This window comes from Sebastes fasciatus, chromosome 5 (assembly GCF_043250625.1).
Source record: "Sebastes fasciatus isolate fSebFas1 chromosome 5, fSebFas1.pri, whole genome shotgun sequence".
NCBI classification, from domain to species: Eukaryota; Metazoa; Chordata; class Actinopteri; order Perciformes; family Sebastidae; genus Sebastes; species Sebastes fasciatus.
Genome location: NC_133799.1, coordinates 36,471,274 through 36,489,193, shown reverse-complemented (window position 1 = coordinate 36,489,193; position 17,920 = coordinate 36,471,274). Strand labels below are relative to the sequence as shown.

Sequence of the window (17,920 nt, the reverse complement as noted above, 5' to 3'; positions counted from 1 at the left end):
TACACTTGAATTGTAATTCTTGTTAAAGTTGCTGCTGTATGATTTATTATTTTAATAATAAAGAATAATTCACTAAATTGATATCTATGTATTTATTTGTTACATTTTGTTTCACAAAGTTAGGAAAGCAATGAGTAAGTCAAGCCTGATGTTGTCTTACACATAAAGGAAAGATCCCAGTCACTTCCACACAGTGAGACGTACAGCTTATTAATGAAACACTGGTATCGGCCGATACTCAAAGCCCAGGTATCGCCGTTGGTACCGGGACTGAAAAAGTCGGATCGGTGCATCACTAATTCTGTCATCCTGTCCTCTGTGGGCAGCCAGGTGTGTCTGCCCTTCTCTATTCCAGTCTATGGTTGCTCAGTCTGTGCACTGTCTCTCTCAGGTTCTGATCAGTTACTGTGGTTAGGTAATCTGTCACAGTTTAGGACCAAATATGTTTCTATACTTTGTGTTGTGAGTGTTTAATATCATTCCAACAAGTGATGGATTTTTTCCACACACACAATCTCATGTGTCTTCAGCTCTAATGCAGCTGTTTGCATTCCAGAAAGAGGAAGGGATGCTTTAATATGACTCACACACAACCTACACAGCAAAACATAGACGGATTCAAGTGCCCAAATTCCCCCCACACACACACAAACACACACACATGCATTTTATAAATAAACATATGAACAGCATTTTGAAACCACACATCCTGGCTTCATCCTGCTGCGTGGTTACAGTCGTTGTTGACGATAAGAGGTCAATCAATACCTGTTGGCAGGCAGAGAGGGGGCGGATACCAGCTCAACTGAGTTTACGTAACGGAGGAGGATGAGGTGATGCTGACAAAGACTTCAGGATTTTACAACTCTGGAAAGGTATTATGGCGGATTCTATTTCATCTTTCGTCACTGCGATCACGAAGTAATAACATCCTTCCCAACATATGTTGCAGGACAGTCCTGCAGTGTTTTGCCGGAGCCCTCTACATTGGCTCGCCTGCTGCATCGCAGCCTTAAGTCCAGATATTAACACAATCTGGGCACTGAGAGAAGCAGTCTTCATTGTATGGAGGACGGGACCTGCCAAAGTAAAAAATAAATAAATAAATGACTCGATAAATAAATAAATACGCCATTAAAAGTAGCAAAAATAATATTACAAATAAATGTAGTCATTAATTAATTGATAAAATGTGACATAAATTAATATTTATGTTTTAATTATTTTTTTATTTAACATTGTAATAATTCCCTTTTTTATTTAATTTCCAATTTAAGTATTTATTTTTTATGATTTTTTTGCATATATTCTGTATATTTATGTATTAATTTAGCATTTTTTTCTTTTACTTGTGCATTTTTGCATTTTTAATATATATATATATATATATATATTTAAATGTATGTATATATTTGTATTTAAGCATTTATTTATTTATTTATTTCTGCATGTTTTTTCCTCAGCATTTTCCTCCATATCATTGAGACCCACAGACAGTGACAGTCTATCCCGACTGAACACACGGACAGGAGTTGCGGCTGCTGAGCTGCTTGTGTCACAGAGCAGGTCAGTGACTGAGGTGTGGCTGAAGTGATTCTGAATCGGATGATCCACTCAGACCTGAGCAGCACTGACAGCGTGGCTTAACGGCTCCATCCTCTCCTCTTCCTCTGGACGAGGGGGGATACAGTCCTGACAGCTGATGGATCACAGAGGGACTAAAGTGCAACCGCAGCCAAACAAGTCAATCCAATACCCATGATGCATCTGATCCTATACGAATAAATCATTAACTTGTTGCTGCCCTCAGGGAGCAGGTCCCTGCATATTTGTAACTCCACCTGTACATGATATTAAATACATGTACAAAGCCTCATTCAAGTCATTTCATAGCTTGTTGAAATACATGTGTGGTAAGCAGGCAGCTAATTGTGGTTCTTGGATGGAAAGAGCTCAAACAGGAAAGATATCTTCTTCCCCTAAACTTTGTTTTTGGGGGGGAGGGGCTTCTTACTCATACAAGTCAAGGCGGCAGAGAGACACAGTTCCGCAGCAAATGCAGCCGAAGTTCAAAGTCTGGATGCTGAGGCACAGGTGGCTTGAAGATACACCACCTGAAAACTGAAACACTCGGAGATGTGACAGCAATTCAATGTAGCCGCTGCTCTACAGCAGTTGTAGTATTGAGTTCCTTTTGTAATATATCTATTACGGGTGTAACGATAAGTGTAATTGTATTGAACTGTTCGGTACAGGTCGTTCGGTTCGGTCCACACGACATGCTTTCGGTACACCTTGTGATCCAAACAGCTGTTTATGTCTACTACTAGCACACGTGGAATAGAAATTCTGGAGCGCAAGTGTTACCCAGAAAGTTTTGGCAGCGCACCAGTCGTTCTCTATCAGCTGTAGCAGCGCTGTAGCATGCTATGTGGTTTAGCCCCATGGATGTATAAAGAGAACTGGATCCAGCGTTGGAGGCGGGGCCCCGTTCATTCCTATAAAAGTTGCTCAGTGGAGCATGAAGCCTAAATGGCTCGACTTCCGTCTGGAAAAGTACCCGGATCTTGGGTACATGGAACATGCGCAGTCGCGTCCGCTCGGTCACATGACTCGGTCACGGAGTCCCAACGTCACGCCGTCGTCACAGCCTGCACTCCAGCCTCAGTCTGGGTCTCACTCACATGAACGGAGGAATAGAAATAACTCTGGATTTTACAACTTTTAAAACCTAATGATTTAAATCAGGACTATTAGAGTGTTCATACTGGGGAGTTGATTCACCTAAAAAAAAAAAATATCCGCTGAGTTACATACGTCTCTTTCCCAATGTAAGTCTATGGGAAAAAGTATTTTCGGGCCCAGTGGCATCACGTGACGGACACGGAAGTTGCAGTACCACCGATTGGCCACTATGAAAGTCGGGATCAACGACCGGCGCTCTTCCTGGAGGGCTTGGTTTAGCCCAGTTCGCCAGGTTAATCAAGCTCAATGAACAATGATTTGTGTCAAACTGTATGCTGACACTGTTAAACTTGAAATACTTCCCCGGAGGGAAACTGGGTTACATTCACATTACATTACATTACATTACAGACATTTCTGTTATTTATTTTTTGTTATTTAGGCTATTTATCTTTTATAGACAATATTCCATTATTTGGGTCCATTAGCTGTTAAAGTAAGAACCCATGTAGCTACTGACTTATTTGTGTCCAGTCACTTTATTGTCCCGTTTTTGTCAGTCAAATCAGAGCATCCGGTTAAGTACCATTTAACTCACATTTTGTCAAATTCTTAAATCATTTTACCATTATATGTGTGACTTTGATGAAACAAGTGGAGCAAACTAAGCCAACTAAGTGCTTAGTGTTACACTAATCAGGTCATTTGTACCAATTCGATCTTAACAAAGCTAGATAGCTTGCTAGCTTAACAAAGCTAGATAGCTTGTTACCTTAACAAAGCTAGATAGCTTGCTAGCTTAACAAAGCTAGATAGCTTGTTACCTTAACAAAGCTAGATAGCTTGCTAGCTTAACAAAGCTAGATAGCTTGTTACCTTAACAAAGCTAGATAGCTTGCTAGAAATGATGGACAAAATACAAAAATAGCACAATTAATTAATAAATAGTGATTTATCCTTTAAATGCCTGGGGTGAACTTCTGACAACCCGTTTTCAGGTTTGTTGGCAGTTTCCTTGTGATTCCAGACTTCCCCCTGTAGAGTTCTCTGCCAGTGTGAATCGTCTCCGAGCCTCACTGAGCACCGGGGCAGTCACTATTAGTGCTAGCTATGTGTGTTTGTGTGTGAGAGAGAAAGAGAAGAGAGAAAGAAGAGAGAAAGAGAAGAGAGAAAGAAATGGTACATCAGCTGTCACAGTGAATGCTTCTCAAATGGAGCAGAACAGGCCAGTTAAATAGAGAGATCCAGAGCGGAGATAGTAGGATTAATTGGCCATAATTGGTTGATGTGTTGGTGTTCCAAATGACCCAGTTTAGCTGGTGAGCCTCCTCCCTGTGCCTGCAGAGACAGGCTCTGTCCCACTGTTAGCATACACTCGGAGAGCTACTAATGGGGACTGAAAACTTCACAAGGGCTTTACAAACACGTCATGTCAAGGAACCTCAAAGCAGGGCTTTTAAATCCACACTATTATATTGAGTAGAACAAAATAACTGTTAGCTGCAAGCTGTCAACCGCTGGTTTAAAGGAATATGCTGCCCTTATTAAAGACAATACACAACAATGTTCACCAGCCACCACAGCATCTTGTGAGTCTGGGTGTGTTTCTATGTCTGTCTGTGGACAGGTTTGCCAACGCAATAGCATCACAGCCGTGCAAGGTGCAGTCAGGTAACTTTACAGGTGTGTAGTGGAGATCAATCAAAATATACAATAACGCTAATAGGCAGGTAGCAGTACATAATTCAGATTTGCTTAGCTTAGACTGGAAACATGGGGAAACAGGTAGCCTGGCTCTGTCCGACGGCGACAAAATCCACCTGAAAGCACTTCTAAAGCTCGACAAGTAACACGTCACATCTCATTTGTTTGACCCCTTAAAACTCCAGGTCGCTATTCTGTCTTTCAGAGGTTGTTGCGGCCTGAGTTTTCAGCCTAGAGTCAAGATACCGGTATCATATAAAATACTGGTATCATTTTGGCGAGGAAAAACTGGCATGGCCATTTTCAAAGGTGTCCCTTGACCTCTGACCTCCAGATATGTGAATGTAAATGGGTTCTCTGGGTACCCACGAGTCTCCCCTTTACAGACATGCCCACTTTATGATAATCACATGCAGGTTTTTTTAATGCAGTATAAATGTGTTATTTCCACCTATACTAAAATGGTGTATTTGAATATTTCTGCATACTGGGGTCCCTAAACAGTCTTTGAATTACATAAATTGGGTATCACTGTAAAGCTGAGACTCTTGTGGATCCAATGAGTCCAACTGTATTCATGTGTGACGATGTTAGTCCCCATAGGAGACATTTCATTGTAGTGAGACCATGTTTTGAAACTTGACCTCACTGTATTGTATGCTGTGTACTGTACTTGTACTGTATATGCTTACCGAGGTAGATTGACAATGAGGGGGTTTCTGAGCAGTTTCCAGAACAGAAGTGCTCGCCATCCAATTGACCAAAAAATTCAATGGTGTTCCTCAAGGTCTTGGTGTCTTAATGTTGTATTTTGGAGGAATTTGGAATCATTTTTATCAATTCTTGAGTGGTAAAAAATGGTTAAATTTAGCACCAAATCTGTGTAACAAATGGTATCAACCCCAAAAATGCTGCAACAATTTCATTTTCATAATAGAGCATCGGAATGGCCAGGAAAAACTTATGTCATCATGTTCTACGCTCTTATACACTTTCACAATTCTATTTAATTGATTAATTAATTGATTCATTATTTTTTTATTTATTATTGATGACTGGAACAACTTGACACATAGTGTTGAGCTGCACATCAAATGAATCATCAGGTTCCAGCTTTCAGATGATGTACACCACTTCTATGTGACATCTACTGTTGACCTGCTATACCCCCTGAACATCCCCTGTGCCCCAAACCTACCCCTCTAAAAAAGAGTTCAGAATGGTAAAGGTTTAATAAAAAAAAATTACATTTTAAGCATCATTCTGTAATTGTTGCACATGTTACAAACACTCCTCCTATTTAGTTTGCCCTTGTGGACAAAATCAGCACATAACAGTGTCTTAAAGGGATAGATCAGGTGTTTGTATGAACTACTTCTCCATAGTCAGTGTATTACCTACAGTAGATGGCTGTTGGCACAGCCCCAGCTTGGAGAAACAGACAGGAGTACCGACACCAGAGATAGCAATATACAGTACTATGGATGGGGACGGCAGAAAAATGTATTTTAGACACCTAAAAGAAAGGCTCACCTAAAAAAATCTGTGTAAGTGTACACTATATTTAGAATATAATCACCGCTTTATCTTTCCGTCAGGCAGCCCTTTCCTCCTCTTTTCCGACGGGGAACTGAACTGAAAGTGAAACTTATCTGTGCTCTCTCCAAAACCAGCAGGCTCAGATGACAAAAACAGTATAGATACATTTCACTTAAAATCCAGTTTGCTGTTGGAAAATATTCTAAATATAACGTGCACTTAAACGGATATTAATTATTTTAGGTGAACCTTTCTTTTAGGAAAATAAGTTTTTCTGCCGGCCCTGTCCACAGCACTGTATTGCTTTGCTCTCGTGCTGCTACTCCTGTCTGTTTATCCACGCTGGGGGCGTGCCGACCGTCATCTACTGTAGGTGATACAGTGACTCTGGATAAGTAGCTCATACAAACCCACTGAGAAACACCCAAACTATCCCTTTGAGACCCAGAAGCTAACAACTCACTTTGTGCTGCCTCATTTAACATGTTAGCCCCTCTCCTCCCTCCTGCTAGCCCCTCTCCTCCCACCTGTTAGCCCCTCTCCTCCCACCTGTTAGCCCCTCTCCTCCCTCCTGTTAGCCCCTCTCCTCCCTCCTGTTAGCCCCTCTCCTCCCACCTGCTAGCCCCTCTCCTCCCTCCTGTTAGCCCCTCTCCTCCCACCTGCTAGCCCCTCTCCTCCCACCTGCTAGCCCCTCTCCTCCCACCTGTTAGCCCCTCTCCTCCCACCTGCTAGCCCCTCTCCTCCCACCTGTTAGCCCCTCTCCTCCCACCTGTTAGTCCCTCTCCTCCCTCCTGTTAGCCTATCTCCTCCCACCTGTTAGCCCCTCTCCTCCCTCCTGTTTGCCCCTCTCCTCCCACCTGCTAGCCCCTCTCCTCCCTCCTGTTTGCCCCTCTCCTCCCACCTGCTAGCCCCTCTCCTCCCACCTGCTAGTCTCTCTCCTCCCACCTGCTAGCCCCTCTCCTCCCACCTGCTAGCCCCTCTCCTCCCACCTGTTAGCCCCTCTCCTCCCTCCTGCTAGCCCCTCTCCTCCCTCCTGTTTGCCCCTCTCCTCCCTCCTGCTAGCCCGTCTCCTCCCACCTGCTAGCCCCTCTCCTCCCACCTGCTAGCCCCTCTCCTCCCACCTGTTAGCCCCGCTCCTAAAAAAACAGAATAATTAATAAAATATGAAGCTGTCAGAGTGCTTGTAGTGTTGGTCATAGTGCTGCCACAAACACACGCCTACTATGTTTGTTTTTTCTTTCATTTGGCACCCGTCTGTATTTCAACACAGACACGACTCTTTAGGAGGGACACTTCTATATACGGGTTAAAAGAACAATCAGATGTTGAATTTTGATTGTTTCCATCATCTATTGTTTTTGAGTGATATGATGTATGCCATGGTAAATGGACTTGCACTTATAAAGCGCCTTTCTAGTCTTCCGACCACTCAAAGCTCTTTACACTACATGTCAGCATTCACCCATTCACACACACATTCATACACTGATGGCAGAGGCTGCCATGCAAGGAGCCAACCTGCCCATCAGGATCTAATCTAAATACTCATTCACACACCGATGGCTCAGCCTTCAGGGGCAATTTGGGGTTAAATGTCTTGCTCAAGGGCACTTCGACATGTGGACCGGAGGAGGCGGGGATCGAACCGCCGAGCTTCCGATTGGTGGACGACCCGCTCTGAGCCACAGCCACTCATGACTGCATAATGTCTCATATGTCATGCACCGCGGAAAAGGCAAAAAAAGCAGCCGAGTTCAAGCTCTGATGTCGAGTTCATTTGAAAAGTACTTCATCACAACTTTGCTCTCATCAGTGATCAATCGAACAAAAGGATGCACAAACATCGTGTATGAAAGACGCCTCTCATTGAGATGAAATACAGCTCAGTGGCAAACATCCACACCACCACCACTGCAACAGTATCTCTCCCTTTGTCTGATCTGATCTGATCGTGGAGCCTCCTGCTGATTGGACATGTGTACTGAGGTGTTCAGTGTCGTGCTGTGGTTCCTCTGGAGAGCCCAGCCTGGACACACACACATGCAAACATGTTCTATTTTGTAAATGCTTCCATTCAGAGTTCAGCTTCATTAACCCAGGTCCGGAGCAGTATAATCCCTGGAGAGCTTCCCCACAGAAACCACTGCACTTTATCTCAGCCGACTGAAGGAAGCACTGTGCATTACAGGTTAATCATACAGTCAAGTCCCATATTAGTTGTAGGGGTGTAACGATACATCCATCTGGACTGATATAACGATTCATTGATCAACGATCCAATACGTCGATGCAGAGTGAAAATATCGATTATTATCATCATCATTAAGATGCGCCTTTATTTTGAAATTCACACTTTATATTTATTCTTTTTATTAGAAAGAATAGATTGTTTTTCATGTAAATGTCTGGAAGAGTTCAGTAATAAAATTGTCAAATCATATTTTAGATGCTTTTTGTGAGCTGATATAAATGTAACCGATTGTGTTAAATGACACCGTCTCATATCGATCGCAGGCCCCTGAATTGAATTGAATCAAAATTGTATCGTTGTCCAAAGAATCGATATAATATCGTATCTACGGGTGGGAAAAAAAATCGATTCACCTATGTATCACGATTTTATTTTTATTTTTTTAATCAATTTTTTAATGCCAGAATCGATTTTTTTGCTTTATTTGAGTCTATGCGTATGAGTAAAAGGAAGTTACCGCTTTTATTGTTGTAGTCTGAGTAACGTGACATCATACTTGTTCCGTATCCGTCAACCAAAACAAACCAGCTGGCCGCCACGAGCCAAAATGAAAAAGTAGAAAACGGCGGAGGCTCTGCGTGGATACGACCTGCACCCTCACATGTTAAATCCAGCGTGCTAAAGACTACACATCCAGTAAAGGATGGAAACACTTTGGGTTTCACACACTGACAGGAAAAGCAGAGATAGGCATCACGGCTAAAGCTGCATGCTAACTCTGTCACGGACAGGAAACGTTATGGTATCGCGGTAACGTTGCGGTCGAGCTGGCCGTCGCTCTCATCTCCGTGGTCAAATGGGCCGACGCTACGACTGTAGAGCACCCATATACTGATATTTATGTTAAATGCATTCAAACGGCCCCGATGGAGCTGACCACGGATGGCTAAAGAGAACGGAGCTGACGGGAGAGCTAGAGACCACCTTGGAGAAGTTAGAGGAAGTAGACACGTGGGACTACGTCCGCTTTTCAAAATAAGATGTTAACAAAGGGAACTGTATATACAAAATACATCTATGGAAATAAGATTTATTGGATTACATTCACCAGAAGTGTAAAACATTACATGTCTCTTATAAGTTAAAAAGAAAATATCACTATCTGTGAGGGAAATGTCTATATTCTCTGATTTTTGGGTTGCCGAAAAAAAGAAAAAAAAAGAATTCCTGCCAATGACTGATATATTTGTCTTCAGGACATCTCTGACTACATACATGCTGAAAACCAAACATTTGTACTGGATTCATTTAGAGATTTTCCAAAGTAAAAGTCCCTAGAAGTGTATGATTCAACTTTTCCCCATGGTCCAGTGTTAAAAAAAGTTGACAAAAATCTCAATAAATCACAATACATTTGGAATCGGCACCCAAGTATCGTAGTGATAGTATCGAATCTGGAGATAGGTGTATCGTCCCAGCCCTCATCGTATTGTGATGAAACTTGTGATTTAATCCCCTAATTAGTTGTACCCAGGAACAAAGTGCTTTCAATGTGTCCAATGTAAAACCAGTGAAAGAAAAATGCAGCTCAATTTAATTCAAAATTGAACTCAGATTGCTCTGATCCAATGACATTCAGCTCAGCTTGTACTTAAACATAAAGACAAGAAGAAAGAACTTTGATTCGAGATTACAATAAATTGGACCCAGTGTGAGAACTCCATGGCAATAAAACAACATCCACAACAGAGACTAGAAGCCCAGTGCAGGCAGTGCTGATTGCTCCTCTACCCTCCTCTTAAAAAGGTCACTTCTGTTGCTGGGAGACTGCTGAGCAGTCTGACAACACTTTTATAAGGTATGAATAGGATGAGGGCCTTGGACAAGGACAGAAGAGGAGTGGAGGTGGTGGGAATAGAGAGGTAGACCGAAATGTCAGTCTAATTAACCTCCTATTCAATAAATACTAAGTATCAAAACACACTCCATTCTGAAATCATCCCACTATTTAACCTTTAACTCAAAAACCCTGTAAATGATTAAAAATATACACTTCCAAACCTTTATTTGAAACAGGCTTCGAAGAGATGTTTTATGAGTTTATCGTATTCTCGTAAGAAGCTCTCACTGTTTTCTGATCTGCTTCTGTTTTAATTTGCAGTTAAAGGGGACATATCCTTTCATTTCCAGGTTCATATGTGTTTTGGGTTTCTACTGTTTGCACGCTTTAATGTTCAAAAAACTCATTCTTTTTCTCCTACTGTCTGTCTGAATAAACCTGTATTCACCCTCCGTCTGAAACGCTCCGTTTTAGCGACAAGCCAACATGTCTGCTGTGAAAAAGGTCTATTAGTGTTGTGAAAATGTATATTATTATCTATTCTGATTTAGTTGTAGACAGTGATCGTGACAGTCTGGATATTAGACTGTGAAAAATGCTTAAAATGTATACGCAGCACTGGCTTGTATGAACTTATGGTGTCTTGTGGGCCCATGCGGGCTGGGCATAGTGATATGCAAGACACAAAAATAAAAATGTAATAAATTTCAATAAAACTATTCCTTTTTTATTTGCATTTATTTGAGACTCAGTCAGTGGGCAACCTCCGAGTCTGAGAAGTGAACTCTCCTCTGGTTGCTAAAAGAAGTCTGATTGTATAGAAGTCTATGAGAAAATGATCCTACTTCTCTCTTGATTTATTACCTCAGTAAACATTGTAAACATGAGTTTATGGTCTCAATCTCTAGTTTCAAGTCTTCTTCAATACAGCATGATGTTCATTTAGTAAATGATGGTCCCATTTAGAGTCAGATAGACCATAAAGCAGGGAATGCTTTAGGGCGGGGCTACCTTGTGATTGACGAGTCACTACCACGGTGTTGTCCGGTCTGGGATTTGTCCGTGTTTTCGACTTTAACCCTTTTTTTTCAGTTTAAAAATAACTGTAACATTTTGGTCGCCTGAAAATGTCTTATTCAGCGTTCGGTTGCACTTAGCTCCACCCTCTCGTGCCACTTCTGGTTGCAAAAAAACAAGATGGCGACGGACAAAAACCAAGATGGCCAAAATGCCGAACTCGAGGCTTCAAAACCGTAGTCCACAAACCAACAGGTGACGTCACGGTGACTACATCCACTTCTTATATACAGTCTATGGACTCAACCATTACCTGAATCCCTGCATTAGGGTCATTTATTTCATTTCATCCATCCATTTTCTTCCTCTTATCTGGGGCCGGGTTGCGGGGGCAGCAGGCTAAAGAGGGAATTCCAGACGTCCCTCTCCCCAGCAACGTTTTCCAGCTCATCCTGGGGGACACCGAGGCGTTCCACGGCCAGACCAGATATATAATCTCTCCAGCGTGTTCTGGGTCTACCACGGGGCCTCTTACCTGTTGGACGTGCCCAGAAAACCTCCAAAGGGAGGCGTCCAGGAGGATCCTGATCAGATGCACGAACCACCTCAGCTGGCTCCTTTAGAGACGAAGGAGCAGCGTCTCTATTCCGAGCTCCCTCCAGATGTCTGACCTCCTCATCCTCTCTCTAAGGCTGAGCCCAGCCACCCTACGGAGGAAGCTCATTTCGGCCGCTTGTATCCGCGATCTCATTCTTTCGGTCACTGCCCAAAGCTCATTACCAGAGGTGAGGGTTGGAACGTAGATGGACTAGTAAATCCAATCCCTTTTCACCACAACGGTCCGGTAAAGGACAATCTCAAAAGTTGACTGTTTTAACAAATAGTTGACAACAGCAATATGGAACTTGAGGTGTCGCTGCAGGAGTAGGAGTAATAATAGAGTTCAACTATCCTCTCACACACCTTCTTTCCATCTGTTCTTTGTCCTCTGCTCTTCTCCTGCTCCTTCACTCTTTACCCTCTCTGCCCCCAGCATCACAGCCAGTGGCACAGGTTAACCCCCCCCCCCCCCCCCCCACCACACACACACACACACACACACACACACACAACAGCTCAGCGGGGGTTTGCACAAAGCAGCCTTTGATAGTGACGATATGAATTCATTTAGCATGATACACCAGCTGTTAGCATGGTTAAATCTGCAGTGAACACACACACACACACACACACACACACTAGTGTGGCCTCACACAGCATGCAGTCCACCTGCATGCACACACATTATTCTGCAAATGTATGCCAACATGATCATTTACATGCTTCTACGTGCACTGACTGACAGATTCTTTGGCATATGACCATTGAAATCTTTTTTTAGCAGAGGCAGTCGATATCTAATTTTAGCAAATGCTTTGCCTGTTTTAGCAGACACACGCGTTAGCGGTGAAATACAGGTAGCAGGTACGCTGTGATGTTCAACTGTAAGACGTGCGTGAGATGCATTCTCGTATTCAAAATCAGAAACCATCTACAAAACCATTGTGATGAATGATTGATCGTTTAAGTTGTTTTTCAAGCATGAATGTCAAACGTTCTCTGGTTCCAGCTTCCAGATAGTGACGATTTGCTGCTTTTCGTTGCCTTATGTGGCAATTTGGGGGTTTTGGACGGATGGTCAGACAAAACAAGACATTAGAAGAATTAAACACAGGCTTCAGGACTGGGCAGAACATCTGTAAAATTCAGAATTTCAATCATCACCGTCAAATTAGGAAGCAGCTTTTATCACAAAATACACTTAAAATCAGTGAGCCAGGGTTCAAAAATATGGTCGGGGTAGCGGAGAAATCTGATTACTGATCCGCCGCATGTACAGTATGTACTGATTTATAGTAACCTGATTATTACAACGCATTAAAACATGTTGTTTGACTGGTTTCTTCAGTGCATGTAAACATACTGAATATATTTGAAGTGAAGTACGTGATATTTTGTAGGTGATATTTTGTGCCTATAATCAATAACTTTCCAACAACTTTCCAACTTTGACCCAAATACACTGACACTCAATAATGTGCATTCAATGGGATCGTGGCATGGATGGGAGGCAGACATTATATAAGTCTAGCGATAATAATTTCACTGTAGAGAAAAATGGTGAAAAGTTACTTTAGTATGTCTTTGAATTACTGGAGTTACTGTATATAACGCTCCTCTCCCATCTTACTTGGACTTGAGTAAAGACATCTTGCCAGGGAGGATAGGTTAGAAAAGATAAACATTTTGGTTCCTAATAAAGGGCGGGTCCATCTGCGTTATTTTTATCTTATTATGTCCGTTTTTGGGGGTTTTCAAATGGAAACGCCCACTCATTACCACCATTAGCAAGGTTAGTTCGGATAGTGGGGTTGTAATGTATACTTCCATGATCTGTGAAGTAAAATCTGTGTTTTTGTAAAAACAGTCTGGTGGCTCTGAAGACAGCGACACAATGGCTTCAGTTCCCCGTCAGAAAGGGCTGTCTGACGGCGAGGTAAAGTGGCTGTGGACGGGAGCAGCTGAAAAACATATTTTAGCCACGCAAAAAATCTACATCCGTTTAGGTGAACGCTATATTTAGAATATTTTCACCGCTTTACCTCGCCATCAGACGGCCCTTTCCGACGGGGAACTGAAGCCGTTATCTATGCTCTCTTCAAAGCCACCAGACTCCATCCATAAAAACAGTAATTTTACCTCGAGGAACACAGGAGTTGCTGGTGTACTACTGCCTCGATCGGTTCGTTTGTTTGTTTTATTGTGTACCTTTCGAATCCGAACTAACGTGGCGTCCACAGCAGCACATAGCTTAGCTTCCGTGCCGGTACTCCTGTCTGCTTCTCCTAACTGTGAGCACGGCGAACGCCATCTAAGGATATGTACACTGTCTACGTTTGTAGCAGCATTGTCATGCAGAAACCTACATCAGGTCACGTGAAAAAAAGTTTGGGAAAGTTGCATTGTGACGCTAAAACATACGTACTTGGACCAAAATGTTCAAATTTGAATACTTAAGGAACACCACTGGGAAGCTACAGTATGAAATAAAAACCTAAAAAAAATAAAAATAATAATGGACCTGCCCTTTAAATAGTCATGGCATCCTTAGTTGCTTTTGTAGGATTATGTGTTGCTCTTCATTCTGCACAATAATTGTGCAAACTATTTGCTCTTGTGCATTTGGTCTGAAACCAACATGAGACAGGCCCCACCCCCGATTCTGTGTTGGGATGAACCATTAAACCAGTAGGGGGAAGCTACACTACACTAGCACACTGCTGGAGCTGTCAGGACAAACACTCAGGCAGGGATGTGACGGTGAGGAAAATTTCCCACCGGTTAATAAACTTGTGACAACACCGGTGTTACTGAGTACACCGGACATTTTACAAGAAAATTGCGGCGGGGCCGCAGAGGTCTACCTGACGCCGCACACACCATCTGTGGAAGCTCCGTCCTCCTCGCAGTGATTGCCTCATTAACGTTGTGGTTCCCTTATAGCTTTGGGTTTAAATTTGAAATATGGCCAAATAGGCGTGTTTGCTTTTCGCTTTGACACAAAATCCTCCGCCATCTCAGTCTGTCAATTCTCTCTCCTCCCGTGTGTGTGAAATCTGACTCCTGCTGCTCTGAGCTGAGACTCCGTATGGAGCATTCACGGTCAGTTTGTAGCGTCCCATGTCCGACTATCTGTTGATAACACGCCGCTGATACGCCAAAATGGGTTTTATTTCTGTAAAAAAAAAAAGCAAAACGACGGCCCCGGTGGGTATGTAATGTAATCGGTGTGTGCCCGACCACCATGTAACACCAGTAACACCGACTACTGCGACAAGCCTCGAGTAGAGTCTATCAGCTTTTTCTCATTGTCAAAGGAATAATTAACACCATTTACCACAATACACGCTACAACAGTCACGCCTGCAACAGAAAATATCTCTCACTGGTGCGACAGCTGCTGTACCACTTCAGCATTTAGTTTTGGGTGAAATGTTCACAGCTTTGTAACACATTCTGTCTCAGTGGAGAGAATGGATGGATTTCCTCCAAAGTATCCACAAACTTGTTTTTAATGAAACAATGAGCCCAACACAACCCACCTTTTCTACAGCGTTCATGTTGTTTTCTTGTTTTTCGCTCAGTTTGGAATTTTCCAACACATCAGGAAATGCTGCTTATGACAGCTGACCTGAGTGTCCTGGATGTCGGAGCTTCCAACCAGTCAAGTTGCATTTAACATCCATGTCTGTCCAAAATGTCATCACTTCATCATTAGGAATTTGTATGAATTTATCATAATTAGCATATGAAATTCTTGATTTAGGGCCAAAGAAACGTGTTTTGTGAGGTCACCGTGACCTCGACTTTTAACCACCAAAATCGAATCAGTTCATCCCTGAGTCCAAGTGGACGTTTGTGCCACATCTGAAGAAATTCCCTCCAGGCGTTGCTCGTTTCTCGTGTTCACGAGAATGGGACGGATGGACAGATGGATGGATGCCTCGTCCACGGCTGTCGCTGGTGCAGAGGCATAAAAACAGAATCCTCATGTTGTCTCTTCCTTTGTAGTAAAACCGTTTCAACTTTATGACAAAAAATCTACAGTCAAAAACAACATATTAAGTACGTATCAAAATATTATAAAAAAGAATAAGCAAAAGAATTGCATCCTATCCCTTATAGCAGAGGAGGATATTTAATGTGTAGTCATTTTCATCAGCCCTGTATGTCAGTATGAACCTAAAAACGTCTGACAACGCTCACTTCCCTGATCCACACTCAACCCTCACCTCTCATTTAGATTCCAGACAAAGAGCGGCGCTGCTGCAACACAAGAAATGAATAACCATTTATTATGCAAATGAAAAGGAATAACCCGCCGGGGAACACCTCTCCCTTGTTCAGCGGGGAAAAGATAAGCAACACTAGGCCTTCTAAGGAAGTAGGCTAACACACACATACACACACACACACATTATCCTACAATGTGTGTGTGTGTGTGTGTGTGTATATGCATGTACAGTGTAGCAAATTAATATTCCTTCCTGTGGCCATCATGTGAGGGGAAAGAGAGGTGAGCTGTATTCCTCTCTCTCTCCTCAGAGACACAATGCATTTGTAATTCAGTCATTTGGCTCGTTCCATCTGGTGGAAGGAAGGTATGGAGTTCAGTCAACATGTGCTGTTCCTGGGCTTCTATTTAAAGGGTGGTCTCTCCTGCTTCTGCCCCTCTCTGATTATGTTAGTGATGACCCTGGCGGACAGTGGGGTCGACGTATGATGGATGAGAGTGAATCTGCTTCATGGCACACCCATACTCATATCACATATCAGAGTCACGTCTCCAGGAACCGTAAGAGGGACCACCCTGAGGTGGATTTCATCCGTCTCTAATGCTTCTCGGCTGCATTTGGCTGTTTTGAAAGATATCCAATCAGCCCAATATGGCTCAGTGGAAACGGGGTAATAGATAAGACAACCACTCACACTTACATTCACACCAATGGAAAGCCAACAGTTCACCTAGCTGATTTGGCCTGTGGGACGGAAACGAACGGGGAACCTGGAGGAAACCCATACAGAACAAGCCCCCTAGGAAGAAGCACTGGGCTTTGAAGCAAATTTTGGTAGTGGACAAACGGTAGAATTTAGGGATGCTAATTTTGAATTTTTTTTCCAATTGACAACTGACCCTCGTTTACCGATTATTAACTGTTAACCGACAAGGTTAGTGCATCACATGCAGCGGTGCTATTTTTAGTGCCAACAAGCCTCCCAGCTGCAATGATAGGCCGATGCACAAACAGGTTAAATCCATCATTTATCACCAGCTGCAGTGAATGTTCAAAACAGACAACTGAGTCCCCGGTTCACCAGATCGGGAGAGTTACTGTAGCAGCCATGACGCTGCGTGTAGAGTCCCAGTAACTGAAGTCTCTACCGCATCATTTAGTTTAGCTGTGATGTCGTCAGCAGTAACGGTATCGACTGTCCGGCAACAAACCGTCCGTGTTTGTGCTGCGTTCGCAACTGTGGCATTGCTGGTGGCTTCGTGCTCGCCGTTGCCACACACATACGGTCTGTCAGCGCGGCGTAACGTTAGCGAGTGTCCGACAGACCGTGTGTCTGGCGGCGGTGAGTGTGGGGTTGTTGGTGGCGTAGCTGTGTGGTTACAGTTTATTTGTCGTGAATAAATGCTACAACTCCTCAAGCCTAGCTCCCATATCCTGCAGCCATCCATCGGCTCAGACTCCCTTATGGTGGGCTGTTAAGGTGGACCAGCTTTTCTCCTTTCAGTGACGAGCCGCTCCTCTGAGTTCTGCTCAGCTTTTTATTTAATTTGTAATATTCACTTTAACCATTTAGCATTAATTAGTTAAACTTCTTAATGTCGGTTGAAGGTTAATTATTAACATCCCTAATGGAATTACAACGTCCGTGTCCGTGACGTGATGCCATTGGGCCCAAAAAGACTTTTTCCCATAGACCTACATTGGGAAAGAGACATTAATAATTTTTTTTGAGGTAAATCAACTTCCCAGTATGAACACTCTAATAGTCCTTATTTAAATCATTAGGTCCTAAAAGTTTTAAAACGCACTAATAGCTGAATCCAGAGTTATTTCCCTTCCTCCATTCATGTGAATGAGACCCAGACCGAGGCTGGAGCGAGGGCTGGGAGGAGTTAAAGGAAACGCTACTGCTCCTGGAAGCTCGCCAGATGATCGGGGTACTTTATCATTTCGGCAGTCGAGCCATTTTGTCTTCATGTGCCACGGAGCAACTCTGAACGGGAGCCCGCCTCCAACGCTGAGTCCAGTTCTCTTAATTCATCCATGATACAGACACAGGAAGAGCTGGCAAACTCCACTCAGGAGCCCCAGCCATCTCGTTCTAGACTC

General features: G+C 43.1%; 1 protein-coding gene and 1 long non-coding RNA gene across 2 annotated transcripts in view; one reads left to right on the top strand and one right to left on the bottom strand.

The window, feature by feature from the left end:
* Positions 1–17,920, bottom strand: part of arhgap39 (Rho GTPase activating protein 39) — a 111,823-nt gene that overhangs the window by 41,888 nt on the left and 52,015 nt on the right. The window lies entirely within an intron of this gene.
* LOC141768637 (uncharacterized) lies at positions 737–1,887 on the top strand. The gene is made up of 3 exons (XR_012594133.1): positions 737–875; positions 953–1,087; positions 1,464–1,887. It is a non-coding gene; the product is annotated as an uncharacterized LOC141768637 (long non-coding RNA).